We start from the raw sequence: 13575 nt of genomic DNA on the forward strand, positions 1-13575 counted from the left end.
TTCCAGTCATAACAGAAGGCAAAGAGGGAGGAGGCACATGACACTGTGAGAGCAGGAGCAAGAAAGCAAAAGAGGGGAGGTCCCAGACTTTTAAACAACCAGATCTCTTGTGAACTGAGTAAGAGCTCACTTTTCACCAAGGAGATGATGCTAAATTATTCATGAGGAATCCACCCTCATAATCCAGTCACCTCCCACCAGACCTCACCTCCAACACAAGGACGCACATTTCAACATGAGATTTGGCGGGGACAGACACCCAAATCATATCATTTCACCCACCTACCTCCCAAATCTCATGTCCTTCTCACCATTTCAAAATACAATCATGCCTTTTCAATAGTTCCCCCAATGAATTAACTCATTCCAGCATTAACTCCAAAGTCCCAAGTCCGAAGTCTCATCTGGAGATGAATGCCTTCCATCTAATAGCCTGTGAGATTAAAAAACATAAGTTATTTACTTCCAAGATACAATGGTGTACAATCTAATTCCAAAAGAGAAATTGGGTATACATTCTAATTCCAAAAGAGAAAAATTAGCCAAAAGAAAGGGGCAATGGGCCCCCTACACCTCTGAAACCCAACAGGGCAGTCACTAATCTTAAAGCTCCAAAATCATCTCCTTTGACTCCATGTCCCAGCTCCAGGGCATACTGGTGTAAGGGAGTGTCTCCCAAGACTTTGGGCAGCTCCACCCCTGTGACTTTGCAGGGTATGGCCTCATGGCTGATCTCATGGTTTGAAGTTGAGTGCCTGCAGCTTTTCTAGGCTCAGGATGCAAGCTCTCAGTGGATCTACCATTCTCAGGTCTGGAGGGCAGCAGCCTCCTTCCCACACCTCCACTAGCCAGTGCCCTATTGGGGACTCTGTGCGGAGGCTCCAACCCCACATTTCCCCTTGGCATTGCCAATGTAGAGTATCTCTCTAGGGGCTCTGCCTTTACAGCAAGTTTCTGCCTAGACACCCAGGCTGTCCAATACAACTCTGAAATCTAGTGGGGATCTGCCAAGCCTCCTTCATACTTGCATTCTGTGCAACTGCAGATTTAACACCATATGGAAGCTGCCAAGGCTTATGACTTGTGCCCTCTGGAGCAGTGGCCTGAGCTGTACCTAGGGTCCTTTGAGCCACAGCTGTAGCTACAGTGGCGGGGATTCAGGGAGTGGTGTCTTGAGGCTGCACAGGACAGCAGGGCCCTGGGCCTGGCCCACAAAACCATCCTTTCCTCCTAGCCTCTGGTGATGGGAGGGGCTGCCTCAAAGATTTCTGAAATGCTCTCAAGGCCTTTTTCCCATTGTCTTGGATATTAACACTTGGCTCTCTTTTAGTCCCACAACTCTCTCTAGCAAGTGTTGGTCTGCAACCCACCTGTATTTCTCTCCTGAAAACACTTCTTCTTTCTCTGCCACATGGCCAGCCTGCAAATTTTCCAAAGTTTTATGCTTTGCTTCCCTTTTAAGTATAAGTTCCAATTCTAAGTCATTTCTTTGTTCCCATATCTGGTCATAGGCTGTAAGAAACAGCTGGGACACTTCTTGAATGCTTTGCTGATTGTAAATTTCCTCTGCCAGGTACCCTATCTCACAGATCCCTAGGGCCTGGACACAGTGCAGCCAAGCTCTTTGCTAAGGTGTAACATGGGTGAACTTTGCTCCATTTCCCAATAAGTTCCTCATTTGCATCTGAGACCTCATCAGCCTAAGCTTCACTGTCCATATTTCCATCAGCATTTTGATCACAACATTTAACAAGTCTCTAAGAAGTTCCAAACTTTTCCTCATCTCCCTGTCTTCTTCTGAGCCCTCCAAACTCTGCCAACCTCTGCTCATTTCCCAGTTCCAAAGCCACTTCCACATTTTCTGGTATCTTTTTTTTTTTTTTATTTTTTTTATTTTCTGGTATCTTTATAACAGCACCCTACTCCTCAGTACCAATTTTTTTATTAACTTATTCTTGCATTGCTATAAAGAAATACCCGAGACTGGGTAATTTATAAGGAAAAGTGGTTTACTTTGGCTCACAGTTCTGCAGGCTGCACAGAAAGTGTGGGTCCAACATTTGCATCTGGTGAGGGCCTCTGGAAGCTTCCAATCATGGCAGAAAGTGAAGGAGGAGCAGGCACATCACATGATGAGAGTGGGAGCAAGAGACTGGGGTCGGGGAGGTCCCAGGCTTTTAAACAACCTGATCTCGTGTGAAATAATTGAGTGAGAGCTCCCTTATCACCATGGGGATGATGTTAAACCATGCATGAGAGATCTGTATTCATGACCCAATCACCTCCCACCAGGCCCTGCCTCCAACATTGGGAATCACATTTCAACATGAGATTTGGAGGGGACAAACACTCAAACCCTATCATATCAACAGCCTGAGAAGGATCTCAGAACCTCAGGAATGACATATTGGGGAGTTACCTGGGGTTGTTTTTTTTGCCTCATATATCCCAAACTTTTAGCTGAAGAAGCTGGCAACCTGAAAATGCCAACAGGTACAGAAAAATAAATGCCCCAACAAAAGCCTACTCTCTCCAGTAAGACAGAAAACAGATAACTTTTATACAATAACAGTTCCACTTCAGTCAAACACCACAGAAAAAACTGTGGCCCCCACATCCTCTCATGTCAGCAAAGACTAAGTGAGGACCCTAGACTTCAATACTCTGAGGCTGTAACGAGGCCCCTCAACACCCCTGAAGTTGCTGAAGTTGTGTCAGAGAAGTCCACGTAGGGAGCTTAGACTAATTCTCCAAGCAGTAGCAAGCCCCCAGAATCATCATGCAGTGTTATTGGAGATGACCTGGGAAGCATGGACTTCCATCCCCACCCAACAGTAAAAAGATGCCTTTCCCTCTAGGGAAAAGGTGCCAGAGGAGGTCTAGTGGTGAGTCAGAACTGTTACTGTTACCTGTTAGTAAAAAGACTGTACGTACCCACCATGATGTCAATGGAGATCAGCTGGGGACCTGGAACTTCTATCCCTGCCTAGCAAAACGAGGAACTTTCCCTACTTCCATCCCAAATCAGACATCAACAAAGACTGAGTGGGGAACCTGGACTTCTACCTCAGAGAAACAGAAAGTTTAAGATCCAGAATCTCATAATATGAAAATGTCCAGGTTTCAATTGAAATTGCTTATTATACCAAGATCCAGGATAATCTCAAACTGAAGGGAAAAAAGATAATCAACAAATGCCAACACTGACATAATAGAGATGTTAGAATTATATGACAAAGATTTTAAAGTAGTCATCGTAAAAATGCTTCAATGAGCAATTATGAACACACTTAAAACAAATGAAAAAATAGAAAATGTCAGCAAAGAAATAGAAGATAAAAAGAAGAACCAAATGAAAATTTTGAACAGAAAAATACAGTAACCAAAATAGAAAGCTCAATGGGTAGGCTCAACAGAAGAATGCAGGGGACAGGGGAATGAATTGATAAACTGGAAGACAGAAATTACCCATTATGCAACACAGAGAAAATAGATTGAAACAAACAAGGAAAATTTACAGAGCCTCAGGGACCTGTGGGAGTATAACAAAAAAAAATCTAACATTCAAGTCATCAAAATTTCAGAAGGAGAGAACAAAGTAGACAAGGCTGAAAAGTACTCAAAGAAATAATGGTTGAAAACTTCCCAAATTAAGCAAGAAACATCAACCTGTACATTCAAGAAGCTGAGTGAACTCCAAACAGGATAAACTCAAAGAAATTCACGTGATGACACATCACAATTAAACTTCTGAAAACTAAGGACAAAAAGAAAAATCTTGAAAGTGGCAAGAAAAAAAGAGCTACTTTACCTATAGGGTAAAACAATTTTAATTATAGCAGATTTCTCATCAGAAACTATGGAGGCCAGAAGGAAATAGGACAATATTTTTCAAGTGCTGGAAGAAAAGAACTGCAACCCAGAATGCTATAGCAAAAGTTATTTTTCAGGAATAAAGGAGAAATCAAGACATTCTCAAATAAAGAAAAACTAAAAGAATTTGTCATAAGCAGAACTACCCTAAAAGAATGGCTAAAGGAAGTCCTCTAAAAAGAAAGGAAAAGATGAAAGAAGAAACCTTATAATGCCAGGAAGAAAGAAAGAGCATAGTAAGCAAAACTATGGGTGGATAGGCTTTCCTTTTTCTCTTGAGTTTTGTAAATTATGTTTTATGATTGAAGCAAAGATTATCACATTGTCTAATGTGGTTCTAAATGTATGAAGAGAAAATATTTAACACAACTATCTTATAAATAGGGGAGAGTAAACTGATGTAAATCTACATTTATAGATCATTTCAATTAGCATCAATAGAAAACACATTTTTTTCCAAGTGACTGTAAAATATATACCAAAATAGATCATATTCTAGCCCATAGGATGAAGTTAACAGAATTAATTAGAACATAATTTAAAAGAGTTAAACTCACACAGAGTGTGTTTTCCAACTATGATGAAATCAAAATAGAAACAAAAATAGATAATAGGAAAATCTTCAAACATTTGGAAACTAAACAACACACTTCAAATAATACATGGGTCAAGAAGGATATCTCAAGGTAAATGGTTGTGTTTTTTTGTTTTGTTTTGTTTTTTGTTTTGGCACAATCTCAGCTCACTGCAGCCTCCACTTCCTGGGCTCAAGCAATCCCCCGAACTTAGCCTCCTGAGTAGCCGGGACTACAGGCGTGCACCACCATGCCCAGCTAATTTTTGTATTTTTGTAGAGACGGAGTTTGTCATGTTGCCCAGACTGGTCTTGAACTCCTGATCTCAAGCGATCTGCCTGTCTCGGCCTCCCAAAGTGCTGGGATCACAGGCATGAGCCACCACACCCAGCCTCAAGGTAAATTTTTTTAAATGCATTGAAGTGAATGCAAATGGAACTACAGTATATAAAAGCTTGTGGGATGCAGCCAAAGCACCAATAAGAGCACCAAAAGCATATATTACAAAATAGGAAAAGTCTCAAATCAATAATCTAATCTCTGATTCAAGAATCTAGAAAAAGAAAAGCAAAATAAATCCAAAGGAAGAAGAAAGAAGAGAATAATGCAGATAGGAGCAGAATCAATAACACTGAAAAGAGAAAAATAATACAGAAAATCATTGAAACAAAGAGCTGGTACTTTGACAAAAAGAGAGGGAGAGAGAGAGAAGTCACAAATTGCCAGTATCAGAAATGATACAGGAGCTATTAGTAGAGACCCTACAGACATCAAAAGAATAATAAGGGAGTACCACAACAATTCCACACACATAGATTTCACAACTTAGACAGAATGGCTCAGTTTCTTGGAAAATACAAGCTACCACAACTCAATCAATATGAAATGGAATTTCATTTGAATAGTTCTATAACTATCAAGGAAGTTGAGTTCACAATTTTAAAACTCCCAAAATAGAAATCTAAACACCAAGATGGCTTCACAGGATAATTCTACCAAATGTTTCAGCAAGAATTAATACCAGCTCTATACAATCTCTTCCAGAAAATAGATGAGGAAGGTATACTTTCCAATTTTTCTTTTTCTTTTTTTTCTTTTTTTTTTTTTTTTAAGATGGAGTCTTACTCAGTCACCCCAGCTGGAGCGCAGTGGTGCAATCTCGGCTCACTGCAACCTCCGCCTCTCAGGTTCAAGCAATTCTCCTGCCTCAGCCTCCTGAGTAGCTGGGACTACAGGCCCGTGCTACCACGCCCAGCTAATTTTTGTATTTTTAGTAGAGATGGGGTTTCACCATGTTGGCCAGGCAGGTCTTGAACTCCTTACCTCAAGTGATCCACCTGCCTCAGCCTCCCAAATTGCTGGGATTATAGGCATGAGCCACCACACCTAGCCCCCAATTTATCTTTCAAAGCTCAGATTATCCCAATATCAAAATCAGATAAAGGATAAAAACAAGAAACTACAGGCCAATATCCTTCATGAGTAGATGTAAAATTCCTTAACAAAATATTAGCAAATTTAATTTGGCAACATATAGAAGGAATTATATATTATACCACAAATAGAGCATATTCTAGAGATACAAAATTGGTTCAATGTTTTGAAAATCAATGAATGTAATCCACCATATTAACAAGCTAAAGAAGAAAAATCGCATAATTATATCAATCAACGCAGATAAAGCATTTGATAAAATTCAATATCCATTTTAAAAACTCTCAGAAAAATAGAAATGAAGGGGAACTTTCTCAACTTGATAAAGAGCATTCACCAAAGCACCAACAGTTGACATTATGTTTAGTTATGGAAGACTGAATGCATACTAAAGTGAAATGTCAAACTCAACACCAAAATTTAAAAATATAATACTATTTTCGATCACTCAAAAATTAACAACTTAACTATAAATCCAACAAAACATGCATAGGACTTATATGTTGAAAACTACATAACGCTGATGAAAGAAATCAAAGATCTAAGTAAATGGAAAGCCATATGGTATTCATGGACTGGAAAACTCTGCATAGTAAAGATACAATTCTCTCCAACAAAAACAATTTTGAAAAATAAAGTGGGAAGAATCAGCCTACCCAATTTTAAGATTTACTATATAGCTACAATAATTAAGACACTATGGTATTTGGAGAGTCATACATATCTAGATAAATAAAACAAATAGAGAACCTATAATTAGACCCACACATATATCCCCAACTGATTTTGACAAAAATGTAAAAGAAATTCAGTGGAGTAAAGGTAACCTTTTTAGCAAATGGTGCTGGAGCAATTGGCATCCACAGGCCAAAAAGAAAAAGAAAAACCCACTTTGACCTAAGTCAAACAGTTTGTACCATCATTAGCTCAAAATGGATCATGGACTTAATGCAGTTTTTACAGTAATTTACTCAAAATGGATTAGGGACTTAAATGAAAAATGTAAAAACATAAAAAGTTTAGAAAATAACACAGAAGAAAATCTCTAGGATCTAGGGCTAAGCAAGGAGCTTTTAGACTTAACACCAAACGCACAGCCCATAAAAAGAAAAATCAATACATTGAACTTCATCAAAATTAAAAACTTTTTCTCCATGAAAGACCCTGTTAGGAGGATGAAAAAACAAGCTACAGAGTGGGAAAAATATCTGCAAACCACATATCAGACAAAAGACTAGCATCTAGAATATATAAAGAATTCTCAAAACTCAATAATAAAAGAAAAGCAAACAATCAAATTAAATGTCACCTTGACTAAATTGAGTTCTTGATTACATTGTGGTTTTTTTTTTTTTTAAAAAAAGCAAATTCAATTAGAACATGAGCAAAGACACGAAGAGACATTTCACCAAAGAAGATGTACTAATGGCAAATAAGCACATGAAAAGATGATCAACATCATTAGCCATTAGGGAAATACAAATTAGAACCAATAACAATAAGATGCTACAACATACCTATCGAAATAGGTAAAATAAACAATAGTGCCAATACCAAATGCTCACAAAGATACAGAGAAACTGCACTCATACATCGCTGGTGGGATTGTAAAATGATATAGCCCCTCTGGTAAACAGTTTGGCAGTTTCGTTAAAGGAGAAAAAAAAAAACTAAACTAAAACTGCAACTATCACATAACCTATAATTGAACTCCTGGGCATTTATCCCAGAGAAATAAAAACTCTGTTCACACAAAAACCTGTACATGAATGCTATAGCAGCTTCATTCATAATAGCCAAAACCTAGCAACAATGCAGATGTCCCTCAATCAGTTAATAGTTAAACAAACTGTGGTAACTCCATTTCATGGAATATTTCTCAGCAATAAAAAGGGAACAAGCTCTGGGTAGATGCAACAATTTGGAGAATTATGCTGAGTAATGAAAGCCAATCCCAAAAAGTTACATACTGTATGATTCCATTTATACGACATTGTTGAAGAGACAAAATTATAGAAATGCAGAACAGATTAGGGGTTGCTAGGGATGGAGAGGGGAATGGGAGAGAGGTGGGTGTGGCTACACAAAGGCAACATGAGGGACATTTGTGGGGATGGAAATGTTCTGTATCTGAACTGTATCAGTCAGTAACCTGGCTGATGCTGTACTATAGTTTTGCAAGATGTTACCATCAGAGAAGCCGGGTAAAGGAAAGGGCATGTGGGATCTTTCTGTATTATTTGTTCCAACTGCCTGTGAATCTACAATTCTCTCAAAAGAAAAGGTTTAATTTTTTTTTTTTTTTTTTTTTTTTTTTTTTTTTTTTTTTTTTTTTGAGATGGAGTCTTGCTCTGTCACCCGCGGCTGGAGTCCATTGGCGCAATCTCGGCTCATTGAAACCTCTGACTCCCGGGTTCAAGCGATTCTCCTGCCTCAGCCTCCCAAGTAGCTGGGACTACAGTCACGTGCCACCACATCCGGCTAATTTTTGTATTTTTAGTAGAGACAGTGTTTCACCATGTTGGCCAGGCTGGTCTCGAACTCCTAACCTCAGGTGATCCGCCTACCTTGGCCTCCCAAAGTTCTGGGATTACAGGTATGAGCCACCACGCCCAGCCGAAAAGGTTTAATTTTTGTAAAAGCCCATGCAGTTTATAATTCCATAGGGCAAGCTTCCAAGAAATTAAATGAGTTTGTTTGTTTTTTAAGTGTAAATTGTTTTAAAAAATGTATATGGAAATGTATATGTATACAGAATGTATATTTCATATATACATTTATATATAATGTATATACATATTAGAGAGACGGAGAGAGGGAGAGAGACAGAGAAATGCATGGACTTTTGTAAGTGTCTGTACAGAGCCCACAGAAGGGGAAAGCACAAATCTCTTGTGGAGAAGGGTCATCCAGATTCAGAGGTTAATGAGATCTCATCTCTTAGATGTCCCTAAAGGGAACCTCACACACACACTTGGACCTCTGCCTGCCAGCTCCAGTCAATACACAATGCCCCTGTTCCCTCTCTGCCTCACCTCCCGTCTGTCACTGTCCCTCACTCACAAAGCCACTGGAGAACTCAGTTAGGAAAATAAATGGTAGCTGCTGTAACAAATGACCCCAAAATCTCAGTGGCTTGACATAATAAAAATTAATTTCTGCTCATAACATATATTTGGGATGTTCCCAGTTGGACAACTCTCCTGGGAGGTTCTTCTCTTAGCAGTACCAGAAACCTAGGCTGCCACCATCCTGTAGCTTGAACATCAACCCAGCATTAGCCAGTCAGCAAATGAAAGAGTGTGGAAATGGAACCAGACGAGATGAGGGAGAGGCCTAGGAGTGGAGCACATAACTTCTGCCCACTCTCCTTTGGCCATAACTCAGATTGATGATCTCATCTAGCTACAAGGGGGCTGGGAAATGCAATCTTGATCTATGCCTTTATAGCATCATTTCTGCCCTTCCTGGTTTGCCCCACAATGGTCCGTAATCATGAAACACCAATGTTCACACCAAAGATGCTATCTCCTGATGCTCATCTTCACATGCCAGAGCAGGGCGGGCTCTATGGCAGGAAGAAGAGCCTGCTCTGCACTTCTGTCCTGCCTGGTTACCCAAGACTGAGGCAGCCCAGCTTGTGTCCAAAGTCTACAATGAGACCCATCAGCCTCAGGCCTCCATCCTCTCCTCATCAGAGCCCCAAGGAAGTCCAAGAGGTCAGGTCAGGGACTCCTACTACCCCATTCCCCCCATGATCCTGGATACCTCCTTCCATTCATGTCCCCTTCAGCCTCCCTTGAAGACTCCCTTGAAGACAAAAAGAACTTCCTTCTGCCTCTGTAAACCAGCTTGGGGGATATGACTTGATGAAGATTAACACCCTGAAGGCCCCCAGTGCTGCAAGCATGCAAGCAGCTGAGCTCTGCATCTCAGCCAGGAGTCCTCAGGGAACCCTGCTGCAGTGAAAGGGACGCAATGAGCCCAAACAGGGTTAAGGGAGGAGCAGATTGTGGTGGGAGGGAGGATATACAGAGCTCTGCCTCAGACATCTTGTGCTCACAGATGCCAGGTGTATATATGGGTTGAGAGCCCAGAAGAGAAATCCAGACCAAGGTAATCCATGTATCTTATATTTGATAGGCTACAGACTCAGCTGCTGTTACAAAACTCCAAAATAACAGTGACTTAAATGAGATAAGGATCCGCTGTCTCATCAGCATAAGGAATCACAGGCATAAGGGCTGACATAATGCTCTGAGGGGTCAAGGCCCAGGTTCCTCCATCTGGTTGCATGTGCATAGTCCAAGATGCCTCACTACCACCTACACACCAGCCAGAAGAAAGGGTGCACTGGGCAAGGGAGACCAAGCTCCTTCCCTTTGGGGGCATAATGCTAAGACATGCACACATTGCTGCTGCTCACATCCCAGAAACTGGTCAGAAGCACACATCTAGCTAAAAGGGAGGCAGGGCAGTGTAGTCGTTATTCCAGCAGCCACATACATGGTTTATTTCATCACTATGAAAGAAGAGGAGAAGGGGTGGTTAGGAATCTCTGCCATACACCCCTCAAAATGGATTATGGACCCCTGTCAGCACAATATTTTTGAGCACATAAACCCCAATATATTTATATTTGTTCATAATTAATATCTATGTCAATATGTATATTAAATACTTGTAAAGCTTATTTTTTCCTTACTTTTTAGATAAAAATAAATGTGATATTTTCTTCTCATACCCCAAGAGATCATCTGGCACATGCTTCCTTGGAGATCACTAAAGATGTAGATTTGTAAATCAACAGCAAGTAGGCAGTGGCTGCAGCTCTGGAGTTGAATGGGATCACCCAAGAAGAGACACATAGAGGCAGAAGAAAGCTCCAAGGATGAGAAATTGGGAAACAACAATATTTAAGTTGGGCAAAAATTTTAAAAGCAGGAGTGATCTAAGAAACTGAGCAGGAGCCGGCCAAGAGACAGGAAGAGAAATGAGAACGAGTGTTTCTAAGGAAATCTGAGGAGAGGAGAGCTTCAGGAAATGTCACGTAGGATGAAGACTGAAAAGAGGCCATTGATTTGCCAATGTGAAGGTCATTGGTGCCCAGGGTAAGAACAGAAAAATATTAGGATGAATAGGCAAGAAAGAATTAGATAGCACATTTGATTCTATGGGCAAAGAAGGAGGTAGCCATGGAAGGTTTTTGAGTGTGGAAGCCTCATGATGACAGCAAAATGCGAGGAAGATTCATGTGGGCATTTGCATGAAAAGTAGACCAGAGGATCCAGAGTCTGGAGTCTGAAGTCCCTCTAGGGTGTCAACCCAGGAAATGGCCTCAAACAAAGCATATGGCTTAGGAGAAATGGAAATGACCCAGTGACAAATTGATAGGGAGACCTATCAAAAAAGATTGACTTCAAGGTTTTGGGCGCTGGTAGCTGAGAGGATGGGAATGCCATTGAAACCATTGTTCCAGGAGGTTTTGATGGGGAAATGGGATGCCTGGTGGACCTGCCCAGGAACGCTTCCTGGGGAGGGTGCTGTGAGCATGTCAACCCTAAAGTGCCTGCTCTCCCATCCTGGGCTCCTGCCACATGCCTCGGCTACTCAAGTGCTCAAGTTCAGAGTTCCCACCCTCTTTCCCCAGCAGTTCCAAGGATGTGTTCATGACCGAATGCTGTCCCAGAGACCCTCTGACCAGCCAAGCTAACTTTAGTGTGGCTCTGGGGACTGTGAGGTTGTCACTGAGGACAAATGGAGCTGCTCCTTCTCAGGCAGTGACAAGCTCGATAATGTGGTCAGCAGCAAGGGCTCTCCACTGGCATTGAAGCAGGACATAAAAGGCCATGGTGCAGCTCATCTATGAGCAACCTCACACATAGCTCTAGGAGCTGGGGTCACACTTGCCCTAACCATCCTCAGCCATGGTCCATTGTTTAGGATGGTCAAGAAATGGGTCAAGAGAAAGAGGATGTAATGAACCCCTGTGAGCACTTGAGGAAGAAGGATCCCATGCTCAACAGTCACAGTGTGTCCTTCTAGAATGACCCTCTGTGGCTCTACCCCAAGGGGCCTCTCCCAGGGTTCTGGTCCACCTGGCTAATGGGCTGTGCTGAAGCAGGATGGCCTGCAAAGCCCTCCCGGGGGGTGCTCCCTGGCTGCTTCTTTCTCAGGCCCCTCATGGCTTAGGTGTGGGTTGGGTTGCAGGACAAGAATGGTGAAAATAATTCGGGAAACTGCTCATTCGTTCTGCTGCTCGGACAGCCACACTTGGGACTTGAATGAGCCTAGACACCCAGAGGCACAAATACTGTTCCAGTAGCTCTCTCTGGGCTAAGCTTTGCCCTAGATCTGATGCTCTTCAGGGTCAGGAACTTCAGTGTGATCCTGGGAATTGGGGAAAGCCTCCCTCAGGGTCAAGAGAGACCCCTGAACTTAGATAATGGTTCTCACTGGAGACACTAATGTGGGAGAGAACAGGAGAGGGCCACTCTTTTCCTCACTAGGAATAAAGGCTCCTGACCTGATTCCCTCTGCATTGACACTTCCTCCATCAAATTATTTTAAAGATAGCATAGGAAACTATGAGTCTCATAAAAATAAATGAGTTAGTCCTGATATTTGGGCTAATACCAACACTTTCAAGCATAAAGCAGCTATATGGTGCCCTGGATACAACTATGGGGCTCATCTCAGATTTCTTGGGCATCTCAGAGAGTGGAACTCACTTAACACTTACTGAGCCTCCACTGTGCACCAGGCCTACCCTCTGAATCTTGAATGATGAAGAGCAGCTGAAACAAAGGATGGAAGGTGTTCCAGGCTGAAGGAATAGTGTGTCCAAGGAACTGAGAGAGAGCGAGAGAAAGTGAGAGAGAGCATTCTGTGCCTTAAACACATGGTTGAGTTCTAGAATGGTTTGGTCACAGCAGAGAGAGGGAAGGGAGCAGTAATCTCAGGGCCAGAGGAATAAGCCCTGGCCAGATCCTGACATGTGTTATGTGGCCGGAAGCTTGGGTTTTATCCAGAGGGCAATGGGAAGCCATTGAAAGATCTTAGGCAGAGAGGAGACACGATGGGATTTGTTTTAATAGAAATGTAGCAGAGTGGTTTACCAAGAATGTGATGTGGCCAAATGGCCTATTGAGAGAGACTAGCTGTATCTTGCTTTCTCCATTGTAGGCTCCCGCTAAAGAATGAAAGGTATTTCAGCTCTTCTCCTCCTCACTCCCACCCCAGGAAGGGAGCCAGGCTTTTATGTCTTTGAGACTTGGGCTTTCCTTGCCACAGGGGGAGCTGATAATGTTTTTGTGTGTTTTGAAGCAAAAAAAGAGAAGTTGCCAGGCCTTTCTGCCTCTTTGTTTTAGAAGGCCTGGGCCTAGCCAGGGAGTGTTGAGATTAAAGAGAGGAATAACCGAATTCAGAGAGTATATGAGATGTACGGGGGTTCAAGAGAGGCTGAGGTCCCCAGGACTTGGTGAGTGATTGGTTATGGAGGTGAAGAGAGGAAGGAGTGGAGAATGGCTTGTGGGTTTCCAGTTGCACTGATGGGGAAATTGGTGGTGCTACTAGTCACAATAGAGAAGAAGATGCATTCTCTCTTTCTTTCATGGGAGAGAAAGTCCCCATAGATCTGAGCCCAGAGATCACTCTCTTTCTCTCATGGGAGAGAAAGTCCCCATAGATCCCA

General features: G+C 41.9%; 1 long non-coding RNA gene across 1 annotated transcript; it reads right to left on the reverse strand.

Moving 5' to 3' along the window:
- Positions 1–265: 265 nt before the first annotated feature.
- Positions 266–12730, reverse strand: LOC134762129 (uncharacterized). The gene is made up of 3 exons (XR_010141792.1): positions 12625–12730; positions 1371–1420; positions 266–433 (listed from the first exon to the last, which is right to left on the reverse strand). It is a non-coding gene; the product is annotated as an uncharacterized LOC134762129 (long non-coding RNA).
- Between the last annotated feature and the right edge of the window lie 845 nt (positions 12731–13575).

The sequence above is a fragment of the Pongo abelii genome, chromosome 9, assembly GCF_028885655.2.
Source record: "Pongo abelii isolate AG06213 chromosome 9, NHGRI_mPonAbe1-v2.0_pri, whole genome shotgun sequence".
NCBI lineage: Eukaryota > Metazoa > Chordata > Mammalia > Primates > Hominidae > Pongo > Pongo abelii.